The sequence below is a fragment of the Oreochromis aureus genome, linkage group 3, assembly GCF_013358895.1.
Source record: "Oreochromis aureus strain Israel breed Guangdong linkage group 3, ZZ_aureus, whole genome shotgun sequence".
In the NCBI taxonomy this organism is placed as follows: Eukaryota; Metazoa; Chordata; class Actinopteri; order Cichliformes; family Cichlidae; genus Oreochromis; species Oreochromis aureus.
This window is the reverse complement of record NC_052944.1, coordinates 37,353,260-37,375,445: the sequence shown is the minus strand read 5'-3', so window position 1 is coordinate 37,375,445 and position 22,186 is coordinate 37,353,260. Positions and strand designations below refer to the sequence as shown.

The window sequence follows — 22,186 nt, the reverse complement described above, 5'->3', positions numbered from 1 at the left end:
AGTGGAACGAGTCTCCCCAACTTTATAAAGAGTACATGTACATAATACGCCAAACTACTGTTCATCAACCCTGACTAACAATGGGCTCTTGGCTCAGTTTCATCATTGTCGATATGCAACTTGTCATAACCACTGATCAACAGGCAGGATTACCATTCACAGAGAGTCAAGGAATGAGAGTCAAGCATTGTAAGATGGTGAAAGATGTACCCTTAATTCCCCTCCCTTGGTTTAAAGATGGTCGTTTGCTTTCCACCTAGACTCCCCTGCTTGTCCAGGATGTGTACATCTTCATCATTGAAAGTTACTGGACTGTAGAGTCCTGATCTGAACAGTTGGCTGTTTTATACCATGTGCTTAGCCAGAGGTTTGTTGCTTTGCCTGATGGTTGACTTCAGCCAGGATTAGCGCAAAGAACACATTGGCTTTGGGCCACATTAAAGACATGTTCCCATACCGGGAGTTGAACCCGGACCGCCTGGGTGAAAACCAGGAATCCTAACCGCTAGACCATATGGGAAGTAGTGCGCCACTGTCACTGCCGTGTTCCTGGGTGAGAACCAGGAATTCTAATCGCTAGACTATATGGGAGTGCTCCACTGTCATGAAGTCAAGGACAGTCTTCTCACTCTGCAGCCTTGGTGAGACCAACATAGCAGCACCTTAATCAGTTCTCCAGCGGTTGCAGGTTCTGGTCAAAAGCACTTTACAAGGGGTGTGGACTGGACTTGAAGCACACTTGAGTGGCATGCGGGGAAGTCCACTAACTAGTCAGTGATGACACCGTGAATAAAAAGACACGAAATACATGCAAGTCGTAAACGACTTTACAGCACCCTGACTAATATGGTTTGGAAGAATTGCTCTGGATGAGATTCCTGCATGTTTGGACTTGACAGACATTCTACAAAGATTTGATTTCCACTGCAGCCCTTACAATTTATTGGTAGGGGATGGAGACAAAACGAAAAAGAACATTGCCGTTAGAACACTATGGCAGCAGTGGGACTCGAACCCACGCCTCCGAAGAGACTGGAGCCTTAATCCAGCACCTTAGACCGCTCGGTCATGCTACCACTGCGACCAAGAACCCCATCGCAAAAATCTAGACAGTAAAAATTGAAAAAGTGCAACACAAACTAGATGCCCAGAACATTCAGTAATGCTCTTACTGTTGTAGAAGAACATGTTTAATACTTGCCTGAATGTTTTTGGATACAATAGCATCTGCCTGCCCTGGTTAAAATCTTATTGCAGCAATAGGGTTTCAACCCACATGTATGAGAGCCTGGGTCTGAACCCAGATCCGTAGACCACACAACCTAACACCTTACAATGCGGTGGACTTGAAGCACACTTGAGTGGCATGCGGGGAAGTCCACTAACCAGTCAGTAATGAGACTGTTAATAAAAGACATGAAACATCTGCACGTTATAAATGACTTTTGCAGAAGAATTTCTTTTATTTATGTATAATCACATTATTTGATTGTATAATACCTTGGTGCCACTGGATTTTAGCATGTCTCTCACACTCATACTGGTAACAGATGGTATGTCAGGAAGTTGGAGGAAGCATTCACACACAAAGGACCCAGAGTGGGGGGGAGTCTTTTGTCTCTTTCTCCACTGTAAGAGGTAGCAAGGAGTGTGAAACTTTCTTTGGGGTGGGGGGACCAAAGGTGTGAAAAGAGCTGTGTACTGCCTTTTGTTCCTGTAAGAGGTATTTAACTGAAGGCCATGCTAGGCTCAGTTAGGGACACTGCCCATTGTTTGCCCAGCGATGATGCATTCCCTCACCAAGCTTGGTGTCCGTTCTTCTTTTATTAAAGAATGCTAGCTACCGATCACCGCTTGTGTGCAGGCTTTATTGAATGGACAACCTCCACAACACTTAACAGCACCCTGACTAATGTGGTTTGGAAGAATTGCTCTTGATGACATTGCTGCATGTTTGCACTTGACGGACATTCTGTAACAGATTTGATTTCCACTGCATCCCGTAGAATTTATTGGTAAGGCATGGGACAAACACAAAAAGAACCTGAAGGCTATATGGCAGCAGTGGGATTCGAACCCACGCCCCGAAGAGACTGGAGCCTAAATCCAGCACCTTAGACCGCTCGGTCATGCTACCATCGCGAGTAAGAAGCTCATTGCAAAAATCTAGACAGTAAAAATTGAAAAAGTGCAACACAAAATAGAACCCCAGAACATTCAGTAATGCTCTTACTGTTGTGAAAAACATGTTTAATACTTTTGGATACAAAAATATCTGCCTATTCTGGTTAAAATCTTATTGCAGCAATGGGTTTCAACCCACACGTGTGAGGAGACTGGACTCTTCACCCAGATCCGTGAGCGACACAACCACACTACCGATACAGCAGCGAAATATTAGAGCTTGAAAATGTGCAATACAAAGTGGAACGAGTCTCCCCAACTTTATAAAGAGTACATGTACATAATCGCCAAACTGTTCATCAACCCTGACTAACAATGGGCTCTTGGCTCAGTTTCATCATTGTCGATATGCAACTTGTCATAACCACTGATCAACAGGCAGGATTACCATTCACAGAGAGTCAAGGAATGAGAGTCAAGCATTGTAAGATGGTGAAAGATGTACCCTTAATTCCCCTCCCTTGGTTTAAAGATGGTCGTTTGCTTTCCACCTAGACTCCCCTGCTTGTCCAGGATGTGTACATCTTCATCATTGAAAGTTACTGGACTGTAGAGTCCTGATCTGAACAGTTGGCTGTTTTATACCATGTGCTTAGCCAGAGGTTTGTTGCTTTGCCTGATGGTTGACTTCAGCCAGGATTAGCGCAAAGAACACATTGGCTTTGGGCCACATTAAAGACATGTTCCCATACCGGGAGTTGAACCCGGACCGCCTGGGTGAAAACCAGGAATCCTAACCGCTAGACCATATGGGACTGGTTAAGTAGTGCGCCACTGTCACTGCCGTGTTCCTGGGTGAGAACCAGGAATTCTAATCGCTAGACTATATGGGAGTGCTCCACTGTCATGAAGTCAAGGACAGTCTTCTCACTCTGCAGCCTTGGTGAGACCAACATAGCAGCACCTTAATCAGTTCTCCAGCGGTTGCAGGTTCTGGTCAAAAGCACTTTACAAGGGGAGTGGACTGGACTTGAAGCACACTTGAGTGGCATGCGGGGAAGTCCACTAACTAGTCAGTGATGACACCGTGAATAAAAAGACACGAAATACATGCAAGTCGTAAACGACTTTACAGCACCCTGACTAATATGGTTTGGAAGAATTGCTCTGGATGAGATTCCTGCATGTTTGGACTTGACAGACATTCTACAAAGATTTGATTTCCACTGCAGCCCTTACAATTTATTGGTAGGGGATGGAGCCAAAACGAAAAAAAGAACATTGCCGTTAGAACACTATGGCAGCAGTGGGACTCGAACCCACACCTCCGAAGAGACTGGAGCCTTAATCCAGCACCTTAGACCGCTCGGTCATGCTACCACTGCGACCAAGAACCCCATCGCAAAAAAATCTAGACAGTAAAAATTGAAAAAGTGCAACACAAACTAGATGCCCAGAACATTCAGTAATGCTCTTACTGTTGTAGAAGAACATGTTTAATACTTGCCTGAATGTTTTTGGATACAATAGCATCTGCCTGCCCTGGTTAAAATCTTATTGCAGCAATAGGGTTTCAACCCACATGTATGAGGAGCCTGGGTCTGAACCCAGATCCGTAGACCACACAACCTAACACCTTACAATGCGGTGGACTTGAAGCACACTTGAGTGGCATGCGGGGAAGTCCACTAACCAGTCAGTAATGAGACTGTTAATAAAAGACATGAAACATCTGCACGTTATAAATGACTTTTGCAGAAGAATTTCTTTTATTTATGTATAATCACATTATTTGATTGTATAATACCTTGGTGCCACTGGATTTTAGCATGTCTCTCACACTCATACTGGTAACAGATGGTATGTCAGGAAGTTGGAGGAAGCATTCACACACAAAGGACCCAGATTGGGGAGTCTTTTGTCTCTTTCTCCACTGTAAGAGGTAGCAAGGGTGTGAAACTTTCTTTGGGGTGGGGGGACCAAAGGTGTGAAAAGAGCTGTGTACTGCCTTTTGTTCCTGTAAGAGGTATTTAACTGAAGGCCATGCTAGGCTCAGTTAGGGACACTGCCCATTGTTTGCCCAGCGATGATGCATTCCCTCACCAAGCTTGGTGTCTGTTCTTCTTTTATTAAAGAATGCTAGCTACCGATCACCGCTTGTGTGCAGGCTTTATTGAATGGACAACCTCCACAACACTTAACAGCACCCTGACTAATGTGGTTTGGAAGAATTGCTCTTGATGACATTCCTGCATGTTTGCACTTGACGGACATTCTGTAACAGATTTGATTTCCACTGCATCCCGTAGAATTTATTGGTAAGGCATGGGACAAACACAAAAAAGAACCTGAAGGCTATGGCAGCAGTGGGATTCGAACCCACGCCCCGAAGAGACTGGAGCCTAAATCCAGCACCTTAGACCGCTCGGTCATGCTACCATCATGAGTAAAGAAGCTCATTGCAAAAATCTAGACAGTAAAAATTGAAAAAGTGCAACACAAAATAGAACCCCAGAACATTCAGTAATGCTCTTACTGTTGTAGAAAAACATGTTTAATACTTTTTGGATACAAAAATATCTGCCTATTCTGGTTAAAATCTTATTGCAGCAATGGGTTTCAACCCACACGTGTGAGGAGACTGGACTCTTCACCCAGATCCGTGAGCGACACAACCACACTACCGATACAGCAGCGAAATATTAGAGCTTGAAAATGTGCAATACAAAGTGGAACGAGTCTCCCCAACTTTATAAAGAGTACATGTACATAATCGCCAAACTGTTCATCAACCCTGACTAACAATGGGCTCTTGGCTCAGTTTCATCATTGTCGATATGCAACTTGTCATAACCACTGATCAACAGGCAGGATTACCATTCACAGAGAGTCAAGGAATGAGAGTCAAGCATTGTAAGATGGTGAAAGATGTACCCTAAATTCCCCCTCCTTGGTTTAAAGATGGTCGTTTGCTTTCCACCTAGACTCCCCTGCTTGTCCAGGATGTGTACATCTTCATCATTGAAAGTTACTGGACTGTAGAGTCCTGATCTGAACAGTTGGCTGTTTTATACCATGTGCTTAGCCAGAGGTTTGTTGCTTTGCCTGATGGTTGACTTCAGCCAGGATTAGCGCAAAGAACACATTGGCTTTGGGCCACATTAAAGACATGTTCCCATACCGGGAGTTGAACCCGGACCGCCTGGGTGAAAACCAGGAATCCTAACCGCTAGACCATATGGGAAGTAGTGCGCCACTGTCACTGCCGTGTTCCTGGGTGAGAACCAGGAATTCTAATCGCTAGACTATATGGGAGTGCTCCACTGTCATGAAGTCAAGGACAGTCTTCTCACTCTGCAGCCTTGGTGAGACCAACATAGCAGCACCTTAATCAGTTCTCCAGCGGTTGCAGGTTCTGGTCAAAAGCACTTTACAAGGGAGTGGACTGGACTTGAAGCACACTTGAGTGGCATGCGGGAAGTCCACTAACTAGTCAGTGATGACACCGTGAATAAAAAGACACGAAATACATGCAAGTCGTAAACGACTTTACAGCACCCTGACTAATATGGTTTGGAAGAATTGCTCTGGATGAGATTCCTGCATGTTTGGACTTGACAGACATTCTACAAAGATTTGATTTCCACTGCAGCCCTTACAATTTATTGGTAGGGGATGGAGACAAAACGAAAAGAACATTGCCGTTAGAACACTATGGCAGCAGTGGGACTCGAACCCACGCCTCCGAAGAGACTGGAGCCTTAATCCAGCACCTTAGACCGCTCGGTCATGCTACCACTGCGACCAAGAACCCCATCGCAAAAAAATCTAGACAGTAAAAATTGAAAAAGTGCAACACAAACTAGATGCCCAGAACATTCAGTAATGCTCTTACTGTTGTAGAAGAACATGTTTAATACTTGCCTGAATGTTTTTGGATACAATAGCATCTGCCTGCCCTGGTTAAAATCTTATTGCAGCAATAGGGTTTCAACCCACATGTATGAGGAGCCTGGGTCTGAACCCAGATCCGTAGACCACACAACCTAACACCTTACAATGCGGTGGACTTGAAGCACACTTGAGTGGCATGCGGGAAGTCCACTACCCAGTCAGTAATGAGACTGTTAATAAAAAGACATGAAACATCTGCACGTTATAAATGACTTTTGCAGAAGAATTTCTTTTATTTATGTATAATCACATTATTTGATTGTATAATACCTTGGTGCCACTGGATTTTAGCATGTCTCTCACACTCATACTGGTAACAGATGGTATGTCAGGAAGTTGGAGGAAGCATTCACACACAAGGACCCAGAGTGGGTGGGGGAGTCTTTGTCTCTTTCTCCACTGTAAGAGGTAGCAAGGGTGTGAAAAACTTTCTTTGGGGTGGGGGGACCAAAGGTGTGAAAAGAGCTGTGTACTGCCTTTTGTTCCTGTAAGAGGTATTTAACTGAAGGCCATGCTAGGCTCAGTTAGGGACACTGCCCATTGTTTGCCCAGCGATGATGCATTCCCTCACCAAGCTTGGTGTCCGTTCTTCTTTTATTAAAGAATGCTAGCTACCGATCACCGCTTGTGTGCAGGCTTTATTGAATGGACAACCTCCACAACACTTAACAGCACCCTGACTAATGTGGTTTGGAAGAATTGCTCTTGATGACATTGCTGCATGTTTGCACTTGACGGACATTCTGTAACAGATTTGATTTCCACTGCATCCCGTGGGAATTTATTGGTAAGGCATGGGACAAACACAAAAAGAACCTGAAGGCTATGGCAGCAGTGGGATTCGAACCCACGCCCCGAAGAGACTGGAGCCTAAATCCAGCACCTTAGACCGCTCGGTCATGCTACCATCATGCGGTAAGAAGCTCATTGCAAAAATCTAGACAGTAAAAATTGAAAAAGTGCAACACAAAATAGAACCCCAGAACATTCAGTAATGCTCTTACTGTTGTAGAAAAACATGTTTAATACTTTTTGGATACAAAAATATCTGCCTATTCTGGTTAAAATCTTATTGCAGCAATGGGATTTCAACCCACACGTGTGAGGAGACTGGACTCTTCACCCAGATCCGTGAGCGACACAACCACACTACCGATACAGCAGCGAAATATTAGAGCTTGAAAATGTGCAATACAAAGTGGAACGAGTCTCCCCAACTTTATAAAGAGTACATGTACATAATCGCCAAACTGTTCATCAACCCTGACTAACAATGGGCTCTTGGCTCAGTTTCATCATTGTCGATATGCAACTTGTCATAACCACTGATCAACAGGCAGGATTACCATTCACAGAGAGTCAAGGAATGAGAGTCAAGCATTGTAAGATGGTGAAAGATGTACCCTTAATTCCCCCTCCCTTGGTTTAAAGATGGTCGTTTGCTTTCCACCTAGACTCCCCTGCTTGTCCAGGATGTGTACATCTTCATCATTGAAAGTTACTGGACTGTAGAGTCCTGATCTGAACAGTTGGCTGTTTTATACCATGTGCTTAGCCAGAGGTTTGTTGCTTTGCCTGATGGTTGACTTCAGCCAGGATTAGCGCAAAAGAACACATTGGCTTTGGGCCACATTAAAGACATGTTCCCATACCGGAGTTGAACCCGGACCGCCTGGGTGAAAACCAGGAATCCTAACCGCTAGACCATATGGGACTGGTTAAGTAGTGCGCCACTGTCACTGCCGTGTTCCTGGGTGAGAACCAGGAATTCTAATCGCTAGACTATATGGGAGTGCTCCACTGTCATGAAGTCAAGGACAGTCTTCTCACTCTGCAGCCTTGGTGAGACCAACATAGCAGCACCTTAATCAGTTCTCCAGCGGTTGCAGGTTCTGGTCAAAAGCACTTTACAAGGGAGTGGACTGGACTTGAAGCACACTTGAGTGGCATGCGGGGAAGTCCACTAACTAGTCAGTGATGACACCGTGAATAAAAAGACACGAAATACATGCAAGTCGTAAACGACTTTACAGCACCCTGACTAATATGGTTTGGAAGAATTGCTCTGGATGAGATTCCTGCATGTTTGGACTTGACAGACATTCTACAAAGATTTGATTTCCACTGCAGCCCTTACAATTTATTGGTAGGGGATGGAGCCAAAACGAAAAAGAACATTGCCGTTAGAACACTATGGCAGCAGTGGGATTCGAACCCACGCCCCGAAGAGACTGGAGCCTTAATCCAGCACCTTAGACCACTCGGTCATGCTACCACTGCGACCAAGAACCCCATCGCAAAAAAATCTAGACAGTAAAAATTGAAAAAGTGCAACACAAACTAGATGCCCAGAACATTCAGTAATGCTCTTACTGTTGTAGAAGAACATGTTTAATACTTGCCTGAATGTTTTTGGATACAATAGCATCTGCCTGCCCTGGTTAAAATCTTATTGCAGCAATAGGGTTTCAACCCACATGTATGAGGAGCCTGGGTCTGAACCCAGATCCGTAGACCACACAACCTAACACCTTACAATGCGGTGGACTTGAAGCACACTTGAGTGGCATGCGGGGAAGTCCACTACCCAGTCAGTAATGAGACTGTTAATAAAAAGACATGAAACATCTGCACGTTATAAATGACTTTTGCAGAAGAATTTCTTTTATTTATGTATAATCACATTATTTGATTGTATAATACCTTGGTACCACTGGATTTTAGCATGTCTCTCACACTCATACTGGTAACAGATGGTATGTCAGGAAGTTGGAGGAAGCATTCACACACAAAGGACCCAGATTGGGGGAGTCTTTTGTCTCTTTCTCCACTGTAAGAGGTAGCAAGGGAGTGTGAAACTTTCTTTGGGGGTGGGGGGACCAAAGGTGTGAAAAGAGCTGTGTACTGCCTTTTGTTCCTGTAAGAGGTATTTAACTGAAGGCCATGCTAGGCTCAGTTAGGGACACTGCCCATTGTTTGCCCAGCGATGATGCATTCCCTCACCAAGCTTGGTGTCTGTTCTTCTTTTATTAAAGAATGCTAGCTACCGATCACCGCTTGTGTGCAGGCTTTATTGAATGGACAACCTCCACAACACTTAACAGCACCCTGACTAATGTGGTTTGGAAGAATTGCTCTTGATGACATTGCTGCATGTTTGCACTTGACGGACATTCTGTAACAGATTTGATTTCCACTGCATCCCGTAGAATTTATTGGTAAGGCATGGGACAAACACAAAAAGAACCTGAAGGCTATGGCAGCAGTGGGATTCGAACCCACGCCCCAAAAGAGACTGGAGCCTAAATCCAGCACCTTAGACCGCTCGGTCATGCTACCATCATGAGTAAAAGCTCATTGCAAAAATCTAGACAGTAAAAATTGAAAAAGTGCAACACAAAATAGAACCCCAGAACATTCAGTAATGCTCTTACTGTTGTAGAAAAACATGTTTAATACTTTTTGGATACAAAAATATCTGCCTATTCTGGTTAAAATCTTATTGCAGCAATGGGATTTCAACCCACACGTGTGAGGAGACTGGACTCTTCACCCAGATCCGTGAGCGACACAACCACACTACCGATACAGCAGCGAAATATTAGAGCTTGAAAATGTGCAATACAAAGTGGAACGAGTCTCCCCAACTTTATAAAGAGTACATGTACATAATACGCCAAACTGTTCATCAACCCTGACTAACAATGGGCTCTTCATCATTGTCGATATGCAACTTGTCATAACCACTGATCAACAGGCAGGATTACCATTCACAGAGAATCAAGGAATGAGAGTCAAGCATTGTAAGATGGTGAAAGATGTACCCTTAATTCCCCCTCCCTTGGTTTAAAGATGGTCGTTTGCTTTCCACCTAGACTCCCCTGCTTGTCCAGGATGTGTACATCTTCATCATTGAAAGTTACTGGACTGTAGAGTCCTGATCTGAACAGTTGGCTGTTTTATACCATGTGCTTAGCCAGAGGTTTGTTGCTTTGCCTGATGGTTGACTTCAGCCAGGATTAGCGCAAAGAACACATTGGCTTTGGGCCACATTAGAGACATGTTCCTATACCGGGAGTTGAACCCGGACCGCCTGGGTGAAAACCAGGAATCCTAACCGCTAGACCATATGGGACTGGTTAAGTAGTGCGCCACTGTCACTGCCGTGTTCCTGGGTGAGAACCAGGAATTCTAATCGCTAGACTATATGGGAGTGCTCCACTGTCATGAAGTCAAGGACAGTCTTCTCACTCTGCAGCCTTGGTGAGACCAACATAGCAGCACCTTAATCAGTTCTCCAGCGGTTGCAGGTTCTGGTCAAAAGCACTTTACAAGGGGAGTGGACTGGACTTGAAGCACACTTGAGTGGCATGCGGGGAGTCCACTAACTAGTCAGTGATGACACCGTGAATAAAAAGACACGAAATACATGCAAGTCGTAAACGACTTTACAGCACCCTGACTAATATGGTTTGGAAGAATTGCTCTGGATGAGATTCCTGCATGTTTGGACTTGACAGACATTCTACAAAAGATTTGATTTCCACTGCAGCCCTTACAATTTATTGGTAGGGGATGGAGACAAAACGAAAAAAGAACATTGCCGTTAGAACACTATGGCAGCAGTGGGACTCGAACCCACGCCTCCGAAGAGACTGGAGCCTTAATCCAGCACCTTAGACCGCTCGGTCATGCTACCACTGCGACCAAGAACCCCATCGCAAAAATCTAGACAGTAAAAATTGAAAAAGTGCAACACAAACTAGATGCCCAGAACATTCAGTAATGCTCTTACTGTTGTAGAAGAACATGTTTAATACTTGCCTGAATGTTTTTGGATACAATAGCATCTGCCTGCCCTGGTTAAAATCTTATTGCAGCAATAGGGTTTCAACCCACATGTATGAGGAGCCTGGAGTCTGAACCCAGATCCGTAGACCACACAACCTAACACCTTACAATGCGGTGGACTTGAAGCACACTTGAGTGGCATGCGGGGAAGTCCACTACCCAGTCAGTAATGAGACTGTTAATAAAAGACATGAAACATCTGCACGTTATAAATGACTTTTGCAGAAGAATTTCTTTTATTTATGTATAATCACATTATTTGATTGTATAATACCTTGGTGCCACTGGATTTTAGCATGTCTCTCACACTCATACTGGTAACAGATGGTATGTCAGGAAGTTGGAGGAAGCATTCACACACAAAGGACCCAGAGTGGGTGGGGGAGTCTTTGTCTCTTTCTCCACTGTAAGAGGTAGCAAGGGAGTGTGAAACTTTCTTTGGGGTGGGGGGGGACAAAGGTGTGAAAAGAGCTGTGTACTGCCTTTTGTTCCTGTAAGAGGTATTTAACTGAAGGCCATGCTAGGCTCAGTTAGGGACACTGCCCATTGTTTGCCCAGCGATGATGCATTCCCTCACCAAGCTTGGTGTCCGTTCTTCTTTTATTAAAGAATGCTAGCTACCGATCACCGCTTGTGTGCAGGCTTTATTGAATGGACAACCTCCACAACACTTAACAGCACCCTGACTAATGTGGTTTGGAAGAATTGCTCTTGATGACATTGCTGCATGTTTGCACTTGACGGACATTCTGTAACAGATTTGATTTCCACTGCATCCCGTAGAATTTATTGGTAAGGCATGGGACAAACACAAAAAGAACCTGAAGGCTATGGCAGCAGTGGGATTCGAACCCACGCCCCGAAGAGACTGGAGCCTAAATCCAGCACCTTAGACCGCTCGGTCATGCTACCATCGCGAGTAAGAAGCTCATTGCAAAAATCTAGACAGTAAAAATTGAAAAAGTGCAACACAAAATAGAACCCCAGAACATTCAGTAATGCTCTTACTGTTGTAGAAAAACATGTTTAATACTTTTTGGATACAAAAATATCTGCCTATTCTGGTTAAAATCTTATTGCAGCAATGGGTTTCAACCCACACGTGTGAGGAGACTGGACTCTTCACCCAGATCCGTGAGACGACACAACCACACTACCGATACAGCAGCGAAATATTAGAGCTTGAAAATGTGCAATACAAAGTGGAACGAGTCTCCCCAACTTTATAAAGAGTACATGTACATAATCGCCAAACTGTTCATCAACCCTGACTAACAATGGGCTCTTGGCTCAGTTTCATCATTGTCGATATGCAACTTGTCATAACCACTGATCAACAGGCAGGATTACCATTCACAGAGAGTCAAGGAATGAGAGTCAAGCATTGTAAGATGGTGAAAGATGTACCCTTAATTCCCCTCCTTGGTTTAAAGATGGTCGTTTGCTTTCCACCTAGACTCCCCTGCTTGTCCAGGATGTGTACATCTTCATCATTGAAAGTTACTGGACTGTAGAGTCCTGATCTGAACAGTTGGCTGTTTTATACCATGTGCTTAGCCAGAGGTTTGTTGCTTTGCCTGATGGTTGACTTCAGCCAGGATTAGCGCAAAGAACACATTGGCTTTGGGCCACATTAAAGACATGTTCCCATACCGGGAGTTGAACCCGGACCGCCTGGGTGAAAACCAGGAATCCTAACCGCTAGACCATATGGGACTGGTTAAGTAGTGCGCCACTGTCACTGCCGTGTTCCTGGGTGAGAACCAGGAATTCTAATCGCTAGACTATATGGGAGTGCTCCACTGTCATGAAGTCAAGGACAGTCTTCTCACTCTGCAGCCTTGGTGAGACCAACATAGCAGCACCTTAATCAGTTCTCCAGCGGTTGCAGGTTCTGGTCAAAAGCACTTTACAAGGGAGTGGACTGGACTTGAAGCACACTTGAGTGGCATGCGGGGAAGTCCACTAACTAGTCAGTGATGACACCGTGAATAAAAGACACGAAATACATGCAAGTCGTAAACGACTTTACAGCACCCTGACTAATATGGTTTGGAAGAATTGCTCTGGATGAGATTCCTGCATGTTTGGACTTGACAGACATTCTACAAAAGATTTGATTTCCACTGCAGCCCTTACAATTTATTGGTAGGGGATGGAGCCAAAACGAAAAGAACATTGCCGTTAGAACACTATGGCAGCAGTGGGATTCGAACCCACGCCTCCGAAGAGACTGGAGCCTTAATCCAGCACCTTAGACCACTCGGTCATGCTACCACTGCGACCAAGAACCCCATCGCAAAAAAATCTAGACAGTAAAAATTGAAAAAGTGCAACACAAACTAGATGCCCAGAACATTCAGTAATGCTCTTACTGTTGTAGAAGAACATGTTTAATACTTGCCTGAATGTTTTTGGATACAATAGCATCTGCCTGCCCTGGTTAAAATCTTATTGCAGCAATAGGGTTTCAACCCACATGTATGAGGAGCCTGAGTCTGAACCCAGATCCGTAGACCACACAACCTAACACCTTACAATGCGGTGGACTTGAAGCACACTTGAGTGGCATGCGGGGGAAGTCCACTACCCAGTCAGTAATGAGACTGTTAATAAAAAGACATGAAACATCTGCACGTTATAAATGACTTTTGCAGAAGAATTTCTTTTATTTATGTATAATCACATTATTTGATTGTATAATACCTTGGTGCCACTGGATTTTAGCATGTCTCTCACACTCATACTGGTAACAGATGGTATGTCAGGAAGTTGGAGGAAGCATTCACACACAAAGGACCCAGATTGGGGGAGTCTTTGTCTCTTTCTCCACTGTAAGAGGTAGCAAGGGGAGTGTGAAACTTTCTTTGGGGGTGGGGGGACCAAAGGTGTGAAAAGAGCTGTGTACTGCCTTTTGTTCCTGTAAGAGGTATTTAACTGAAGGCCATGCTAGGCTCAGTTAGGGACACTGCCCATTGTTTGCCCCAGCGATGATGCATTCCCTCACCAAGCTTGGTGTCTGTTCTTCTTTTTATTAAAGAATGCTAGCTACCGATCACCGCTTGTGTGCAGGCTTTATTGAATGGACAACCTCCACAACACTTAACAGCACCCTGACTAATGTGGTTTGGAAGAATTGCTCTTGATGACATTGCTGCATGTTTGCACTTGACGGACATTCTGTAACAGATTTGATTTCCACTGCATCCCGTAGAATTTATTGGTAAGGCATGGGACAAACACAAAAAAGAACCTGAAGGCTATGGCAGCAGTGGGATTCGAACCCACGCCCCAAAAAGAGACTGGAGCCTAAATCCAGCACCTTAGACCGCTCGGTCATGCTACCATCGCGAGAGTAAGAAGCTCATTGCAAAAATCTAGACAGTAAAAATTGAAAAAGTGCAACACAAAATAGAACCCCAGAACATTCAGTAATGCTCTTACTGTTGTAGAAAAACATGTTTAATACTTTTGGATACAAAATATCTGCCTATTCTGGTTAAAATCTTATTGCAGCAATGGGATTTCAACCCACACGTGTGAGGAGACTGGACTCTTCACCCAGATCCGTGAGCGACACAACCACACTACCGATACAGCAGCGAAATATTAGAGCTTGAAAATGTGCAATACAAAGTGGAACGAGTCTCCCCAACTTTATAAAGAGTACATGTACATAATACGCCAAACTGTTCATCAACCCTGACTAACAATGGGCTCTTCATCATTGTCGATATGCAACTTGTCATAACCACTGATCAACAGGCAGGATTACCATTCACAGAGAATCAAGGAATGAGAGTCAAGCATTGTAAGATGGTGAAAGATGTACCCTTAATTCCCCTCCCTTGGTTTAAAGATGGTCGTTTGCTTTCCACCTAGACTCCCCTGCTTGTCCAGGATGTGTACATCTTCATCATTGAAAGTTACTGGACTGTAGAGTCCTGATCTGAACAGTTGGCTGTTTTATACCATGTGCTTAGCCAGAGGTTTGTTGCTTTGCCTGATGGTTGACTTCAGCCAGGATTAGCGCAAAAGAACACATTGGCTTTGGGCCACATTAGAGACATGTTCCTATACCGGGAGTTGAACCCGGACCGCCTGGGTGAAAACCAGGAATCCTAACCGCTAGACCATATGGGACTGGTTAAGTAGTGCGCCACTGTCACTGCCGTGTTCCTGGGTGAGAACCAGGAATTCTAATCGCTAGACTATATGGGAGTGCTCCACTGTCATGAAGTCAAGGACAGTCTTCTCACTCTGCAGCCTTGGTGAGACCAACATAGCAGCACCTTAATCAGTTCTCCAGCGGTTGCAGGTTCTGGTCAAAAGCACTTTACAAGGGAGTGGACTGGACTTGAAGCACACTTGAGTGGCATGCGGGAAGTCCACTAACTAGTCAGTGATGACACCGTGAATAAAAAGACACGAAATACATGCAAGTCGTAAACGACTTTACAGCACCCTGACTAATATGGTTTGGAAGAATTGCTCTGGATGAGATTCCTGCATGTTTGGACTTGACAGACATTCTACAAAAGATTTGATTTCCACTGCAGCCCTTACAATTTATTGGTAGGGGATGGAGCCAAAACGAAAAGAACATTGCCGTTAGAACACTATGGCAGCAGTGGGACTCGAACCCACGCCTCCGAAGAGACTGGAGCCTTAATCCAGCAACTTAGACCGCTCGGTCATGCTACCACTGCGACCAAGAACCTCATCGCAAAAAAATCTAGACAGTAAAAATTGAAAAAGTGCAACACAAACTAGATGCCCAGAACATTCAGTAATGCTCTTACTGTTGTAGAAGAACATGTTTAATACTTGCCTGAATGTTTTTGGATACAATAGCATCTGCCTGCCCTGGTTAAAATCTTATTGCAGCAATAGGGTTTCAACCCACATGTATGAGGAGCCTGGGTCTGAACCCAGATCCGTAGACCACACAACCTAACACCTTACAATGCGGTGGACTTGAAGCACACTTGAGTGGCATGCGGGAAGTCCACTACCCAGTCAGTAATGAGACTGTTAATAAAAGACATGAAACATCTGCACGTTATAAATGACTTTTGCAGAAGAATTTCTTTTATTTATGTATAATCACATTATTTGATTGTATAATACCTTGGTGCCACTGGATTTTAGCATGTCTCTCACACTCATACTGGTAACAGATGGTATGTCAGGAAGTTGGAGGAAGCATTCACACACAAAGGACCCAGATTGGGGAAGTCTTTTGTCTCTTTCTCCACTGTAAGAGGTAGCAAGGGAGTGTGAAACTTTCTTTGGGGGTGGGGGGACCAAAGGTGTGAAAAGAGCTGTGTACTGCCTTTTGTTCCTGTAAGAGGTATTTAACTGAAGGCCATGCTAGGCTCAGTTTGGGACACTGCCCATTGTTTGCCCAGCGATGATGCATTCCCTCACCAAGCTTGGTGTCTGTTCTTCTTTTATTAAAGAATGCTAGCTACCGATCACCGCTTGTGTGCAGGCTTTATTGAATGGACAACCTCCACAACACTTAACAGCACCCTGACTAATGTGGTTTGGAAGAATTGCTCTTGATGACATTCCTGCATGTTTGCACTTGACGGACATTCTGTAACAGATTTGATTTCCACTGCATCCCGTAGAATTTATTGGTAAGGCATGGGACAAACACAAAAAGAACCTGAAGGCTATGGCAGCAGTGGGATTCGAACCCACGCCCCCAAAGAGACTGGAGCCTAAATCCAGCACCTTAGACCGCTCGGTCATGCTACCATCGCGAGTAAGAAGCTCATTGCAAAAATCTAGACAGTAAAAATTGAAAAAGTGCAACACAAAATAGAACCCCAGAACATTCAGTAATGCTCTTACTGTTGTAGAAAAACATGTTTAATACTTTTTGGATACAAAAATATCTGCCTATTCTGGTTAAAATCTTATTGCAGCAATGGGATTTCAACCCACACGTGTGAGGAGACTGGACTCTTCACCCAGATCCGTGAGCGACACAACCACACTACCGATACAGCAGCGAAATATTAGAGCTTGAAAATGTGCAATACAAAGTGGAACGAGTCTCCCCAACTTTATAAAGAGTACATGTACATAATACGCCAAACTGTTCATCAACCCTGACTAACAATGGGCTCTTGGCTCAGTTTCATCATTGTCGATATGCAACTTGTCATAACCACTGATCAACAGGCAGGATTACCATTCACAGAGAGTCAAGGAATGAGAGTCAAGCATTGTAAGATGGTGAAAGATGTACCCTTAATTCCCCCTCCCTTGGTTTAAAGATGGTCGTTTGCTTTCCACATAAACAGCCACCTTGACTCTACTGAACCCAACTATTTTGGGAACCAGCACTCTGAGATATTCATGATATGGTACTGTAATGTCTTTAGATAAGATTGGGTCTAATTATTGAACACTTTGTATGTGAGGAGAATAATTTTTCAGGGAGCCAATTTAGAGAAGTCGGAATGGGAGAATTGGCCGTCTCTCCTTTAGTCCATATCATTAATGCAAATTAATCTGACTAACATAAATAGAAAAAAAAGTATGCAACATGGAAAAATACACCAATACTCAACTAAAGCCCACATGAGGAAAAAACTCCTCCTAGGAGGGGTCACTTTCTCAAGCCTCTTGATTTCCCAAAACAAAGTGTAACCTGATACACTCCATTTCTCCCCTCTCAGTGAAACGGCTTGTCATTCACCTTGACATACAAAAACACACCAAGGACAGACAATGGATCAGGAAAAACTCTGCTGTTCAGTCTGTCTGGATCTACTGAAGGATCCAGTGACTATTCCCTGTGGACACAACTACTGTATGAGCTGTATTAAAGTCCACTGGAATAAAGAGGAACCAAAAGGAGCCTACAGCTGTCCTCAGTGCAGAAAAATCTTCATACCGAGGCCTGCTCTTGTGAAAAACACTATGTTAGCAGAGTTAGTAGAGGACTTGAAGACACCTGGAATCCAACCTGCTTCAGCTGATCTCTGCTATGCTGGACCTGAAGATGTTTCCTGTGATGTCTGCACAGGAAAGAAGCTGAAAGCAGTGAAGTCCTGTCTGGTATGTTTGGTTTCTTACTGTGAGCAACACCTCCAGCCTCACTCTGACTCCTCTGCCTTTGACAGTCACAAGCTGGTCAAACCATCCAACAGGCTGAAAGGGAACATCTGTTCAACTCACAATGAGGTAATGAAGATGTTTTGCCGTACTGATCAGCAGTGTATCTGCTATCTCTGCTGTGTGAATGAACATAAAGACCACAACACAGTTCCAGTTGAAGAAGAAAGGATTGAAATGCAAAAAGAATTTGAGGTGATTTTGCAAAATGTTCAGCGGAGAATTCAGACCAGAGAGGGAGAAGTGAACATGCTTCGGAAGGAAATCGAGGAAATTCTGCAATCTTCTGATAGCGTTGCGAAGGACATCGAGACCATCATCAATGAGCTGGTGAGTTTCATTAAAGAAAAAGGCTCAAATCTGAAGCAGCAGATTAAATCCGAGCAGAAAACTGAAGAGAGGCGAGTCAGTGAGCTTCAGAATAAACTGAAGCAGGAGATCACTGAGCTGAAGAGGCAAGAAGAGGAGCTAAAGCAGCTTTCATTCACAGAGGACCACATCGAATTTTTACGTATTTACTCCCAAATGCCCAAACTCACTGATTCTACTGACTCACCAACCTTCAGAATTTGTCCAGTTAAATACCTTGAGGATCTGGAAAGAGCAATGTCAGAAGCCAGAGATAAACTCAAAATGTTTGTAAGTGAGGAATGGAGTAAACTCACTCTTAGAGTAAGATCAGCAGATGTTTTACTGCCCCAAGCACAACCTAAGACCAGAGATGAGTTTTTAAAATATTCACGTCAACTGACGATGGACCCAGATACAGTTCACCGAAAACTGTTTCTATCAAATCAGAACAGAACCGTATCAGACAATGCTCCATATCCATGTAAGAACTCCGGTCTTAAAAAAAGAGACAGGTTTAACATTGAACAGCAGGTGCTGAGTAAAGAGAGTCTGATTGGACCTTGTTACTGGGAAGTGGAGTGGAAAGGGGAAGGGGTTTCAGTAGCAGTTTCCTATAAGAATGAAATAAGACTGGATCAAAGTGCGTTTGGAAGCAATAATACTTCCTGGGCATTAGAGTGTTACAACAAAAGCTACAAATTCAAACATAACAACATCACAACTCCCGTCTCAGGCCCTCTGTCCTCCAAAGTAGGAGTGTACGTGGATCCCAGAGCAGGTGTTCTTTCCTTCTACAGCATCTCTGACACCATGGCCCTCCTCTACAGACTCCAGACCCCATTCACTGCACCGCTTTATGCTGGACTGTGGATTTGGAAGACTTATTGGACAGACACCACTGCTACATTTAATGAGTTGAAGTAGACCATGCTTATTACCATATAGAACACCATAAAAGAAAAAAAATCTCAGTTTTGTTTGCCTATTTTTCTGCTCACTGGTCAAAGGCCAGTCATCCATGTTACTGTAACATTCTATGTTTTTAGGTAGATAGCCTGTTGTTCTTTTCCTTGGCAGCATGGAAAAACCATGAAATATTGACAGTAACATAATATATTTTCTCCTGTACTTATGAACATGTATGAATATAAAAATACAGCATGTGGCTTTCATATTATATAGTTTGAATTTATATTGTTTCTGCAATGTTTTCAGCAATGTTAATCTTAGAAAAAGGTAGCCGGTTTGCATGTTACCCAGGCAAGCTACCATCCTAAACATTAATCGCAAACATTGTTGCATGTCAAGGCATAGATCAGCAATTAGGTCAATAAATCAAAAAGGAACAAATAGTAAAAGACATGAAGAAATACATAAAAAAATAGACAGACTGATAAAGAAATTAGTCTAACTTCTTTAAGATTGTTCATTTTTAATGTAAATGACCCCTGTCAGAGTGTAATGACCTAATAGTTTTGCGAATTTAGAATTTTAAGTGACTTTTTATTCTGCTCTGGGGAACAAGGCAGTGGCGACTTGATAGCAACTTCCTGAACTCAGTTGGTTACTCAGATGGTTACTAATGTCTTTTGCCATCTTTATCACCTACTTAATCACTTACTGAATAAATACTGTATATATAAAAAACAAAAAAATACAAAAACATAAACACTTTGCTAACTATGTAAAGAAATTAAATAATAAAGCTAACTAATTATGAATAATAAATAGAGTACTGTATTTATTGTGTGTTCACTGCACGAATTTGTGTGTGCTGCTGTAGAAAAAGCTCCAAAAGGCCACAGATTTTGGCAGGACCCAGAAAGCGAAGTTACACAACAGATCATAAGTAAGTGTGTTTATTTTTCAACAAAAGGAGAGGGGTATGTAGAGCCAGGATCAGGGCAGCCATAACATTATTTAACGGGCAAATAGGGAGCGTCTGTAAAGAAGGAGGGGAAAAAAATCAGTCAGAACAGGAATGGCAGGGAGAACATAAATTGTGAGACGAGATCCGGGGAGTTGGTCAGGTCACCGATCAATGATCAGTGGTCACTGATTAAAAGTCTTTGATCTGTGTTTGTTGATCAATGGTCATGACAATTTGAATATTAACAAGAAACTGACCTCACAGCCCATTGTTCACCAGTGGTGCTAGTTTCAGTCATTGTGCAAAGGTACTGTTTATAAAGTTGGGGAAACCTGCAGTCAGATGAGACTGAAGAAGTCACTTGGATGATTGACGAAACGTTTCTACTACTGAAAATGCTACGTCCAGATGAACAGAATCAACTTTTTGGGAGGATATCACATCATTTTTTTCACAATGCCCCCATGTGAAAAAAAATAAACACAATAAACACATGCAAAATAGCAAACCATCATAGCACCCAATGAGAATTAATAATAAAATACTTCCATTGGATGACTCACTCATGGAAACATTTATTTCTCAACTGAGAGGAGGTGACCTTCTGAAATCCCATGATTTCCTCAAACAATGGATCAAGAGAAACTCTGCAAATCCAATCCCAGCAGAAAAATGAATAGTGCTTCAGAAGAAACTGGAGTAGGAGATCTCTGAGCTGAAGAAGACGGACAAGGAGCTAAAGCAGCTCTCACACAGAGAGGACAACAAAGAATTTATACTCAGCTACTCCCTGGTTTTCAAACTCAACAATTACACAGACTCACCAAGCTTCAAAATGTGTCCAGTTAAACACTGAAAATCTGAAAACAGCGGCATTAGAAGACATCTATAAGTTGAAATTTTGATTTAATTACTTTAAATTATGGGTAGTTAAGGGGGATAGGGGTTAGCGGTTAGGCTTTTATAGCTTTTATAGCTATGAAAAAAACCAAAAAACCAAAACAAATGCATATATCTTAGAGTGATGTCACAATGGATCTATCCATTGAGCATACCCCGGCCCCCTTAGTTAACTACACGTTTAATAGAGTTTAACCAGGTTCTGATTCAGTTTACAGCCCTGTTTTCCCCTTCTCCTACTGAAGGTTGTTTGATGAAATACATCTCTGAGTTGGTCGAAAGGAAAAGTTAGGGTGAACACGTATTATATTCAGCAGTCTCGTCTGTCTTGGCGAGTTGATCGGTTGGCTATGGCTGTGTCCCAATTCAGGGTATGCACGCTTGAAGTACGTATTTCAAGTGCGATTACGTCACCGCCACGCGACGACGGCTGTCCCAATTCAAAGTGTACTCCAAATGCGCTGTCAATTTCCCCAAATATCAAGCGTGGTCCGGTGCACGCTTCGTGGCCCCATATATCCCACAATCCATAGCGTGGCGGTGGGTGTGGATAATTTTGACGCAAAATACGGCAGAAGGGAGCGGCCGAAGAGTGAACTGTCAAAAGTACTGAATATGATGTCACTTATTTATGTGCGAATGTTTAAGAACATTAAAACATTACTGTTGGCCACATGTCGGCAAAGTTATGTGACATTAGTGATGTTTGTACTTTCAGCGTTTACTTGGTTTTAAAGCCTCTACTTCTAAATACATATATAGTTGACCTTAATCTTACAGAGAATGTGATGATTTTATGGATAATTAAAGTCAGTCATATATCCACAAACACAACAAGCTGAAAGTCAGTGATGCTGCTCGGTTTGCAGTCCTGAATATCACGGCACAAGCAGGATTCACTGCACTGTTAATGTTAGCTATGTTATATTGCTGCCTCTGTTTGGTGGTGTCGAGCCAAACGGACTTTAACGTGTGTTTGAACGAGCTGACGGTTCACTCGTT

At 43.3% G+C, this 22,186-nt stretch overlaps 20 non-coding genes across 20 annotated transcripts; all 20 read right to left on the bottom strand.

Annotated features, from left to right (window-relative positions):
• Positions 1-448: 448 nt before the first annotated feature.
• On the bottom strand, positions 449-520 carry trnae-uuc. The gene has a single exon. It is a non-coding gene; the product is annotated as a tRNA-Glu (tRNA).
• A 474-nt stretch (positions 521-994) lies between these two features.
• Positions 995-1,076, bottom strand: trnal-aag. Its single transcript has one exon. It is a non-coding gene; the product is annotated as a tRNA-Leu (tRNA).
• A 980-nt stretch (positions 1,077-2,056) lies between these two features.
• Positions 2,057-2,137, bottom strand: trnal-uag. Its single transcript has one exon. It is a non-coding gene; the product is annotated as a tRNA-Leu (tRNA).
• Positions 2,138-2,867: 730 nt separating this feature from the next.
• Positions 2,868-2,939, bottom strand: trnae-uuc. Its single transcript has one exon. It is a non-coding gene; the product is annotated as a tRNA-Glu (tRNA).
• Positions 2,940-3,422: 483 nt separating this feature from the next.
• trnal-aag lies at positions 3,423-3,504 on the bottom strand. Its single transcript has one exon. It is a non-coding gene; the product is annotated as a tRNA-Leu (tRNA).
• Positions 3,505-4,482: 978 nt separating this feature from the next.
• On the bottom strand, positions 4,483-4,563 carry trnal-uag. Its single transcript has one exon. It is a non-coding gene; the product is annotated as a tRNA-Leu (tRNA).
• Positions 4,564-5,296: 733 nt separating this feature from the next.
• Positions 5,297-5,368, bottom strand: trnae-uuc. The gene has a single exon. It is a non-coding gene; the product is annotated as a tRNA-Glu (tRNA).
• Positions 5,369-5,839: 471 nt separating this feature from the next.
• Positions 5,840-5,921, bottom strand: trnal-aag. The gene has a single exon. It is a non-coding gene; the product is annotated as a tRNA-Leu (tRNA).
• Positions 5,922-6,904: 983 nt separating this feature from the next.
• Positions 6,905-6,985, bottom strand: trnal-uag. Its single transcript has one exon. It is a non-coding gene; the product is annotated as a tRNA-Leu (tRNA).
• A 1,287-nt stretch (positions 6,986-8,272) lies between these two features.
• On the bottom strand, positions 8,273-8,353 carry trnal-aag. The gene has a single exon. It is a non-coding gene; the product is annotated as a tRNA-Leu (tRNA).
• Positions 8,354-9,335: 982 nt separating this feature from the next.
• On the bottom strand, positions 9,336-9,417 carry trnal-uag. Its single transcript has one exon. It is a non-coding gene; the product is annotated as a tRNA-Leu (tRNA).
• Positions 9,418-10,141: 724 nt separating this feature from the next.
• trnae-uuc lies at positions 10,142-10,213 on the bottom strand. The gene has a single exon. It is a non-coding gene; the product is annotated as a tRNA-Glu (tRNA).
• Positions 10,214-10,695: 482 nt separating this feature from the next.
• trnal-aag lies at positions 10,696-10,777 on the bottom strand. The gene has a single exon. It is a non-coding gene; the product is annotated as a tRNA-Leu (tRNA).
• A 983-nt stretch (positions 10,778-11,760) lies between these two features.
• trnal-uag lies at positions 11,761-11,841 on the bottom strand. The gene has a single exon. It is a non-coding gene; the product is annotated as a tRNA-Leu (tRNA).
• Positions 11,842-12,573: 732 nt separating this feature from the next.
• trnae-uuc lies at positions 12,574-12,645 on the bottom strand. Its single transcript has one exon. It is a non-coding gene; the product is annotated as a tRNA-Glu (tRNA).
• A 479-nt stretch (positions 12,646-13,124) lies between these two features.
• On the bottom strand, positions 13,125-13,206 carry trnal-aag. Its single transcript has one exon. It is a non-coding gene; the product is annotated as a tRNA-Leu (tRNA).
• A 986-nt stretch (positions 13,207-14,192) lies between these two features.
• On the bottom strand, positions 14,193-14,275 carry trnal-uag. Its single transcript has one exon. It is a non-coding gene; the product is annotated as a tRNA-Leu (tRNA).
• Positions 14,276-15,000: 725 nt separating this feature from the next.
• trnae-uuc lies at positions 15,001-15,072 on the bottom strand. The gene has a single exon. It is a non-coding gene; the product is annotated as a tRNA-Glu (tRNA).
• Positions 15,073-15,551: 479 nt separating this feature from the next.
• On the bottom strand, positions 15,552-15,633 carry trnal-aag. The gene has a single exon. It is a non-coding gene; the product is annotated as a tRNA-Leu (tRNA).
• Positions 15,634-16,613: 980 nt separating this feature from the next.
• On the bottom strand, positions 16,614-16,695 carry trnal-uag. The gene has a single exon. It is a non-coding gene; the product is annotated as a tRNA-Leu (tRNA).
• Between the last annotated feature and the right edge of the window lie 5,491 nt (positions 16,696-22,186).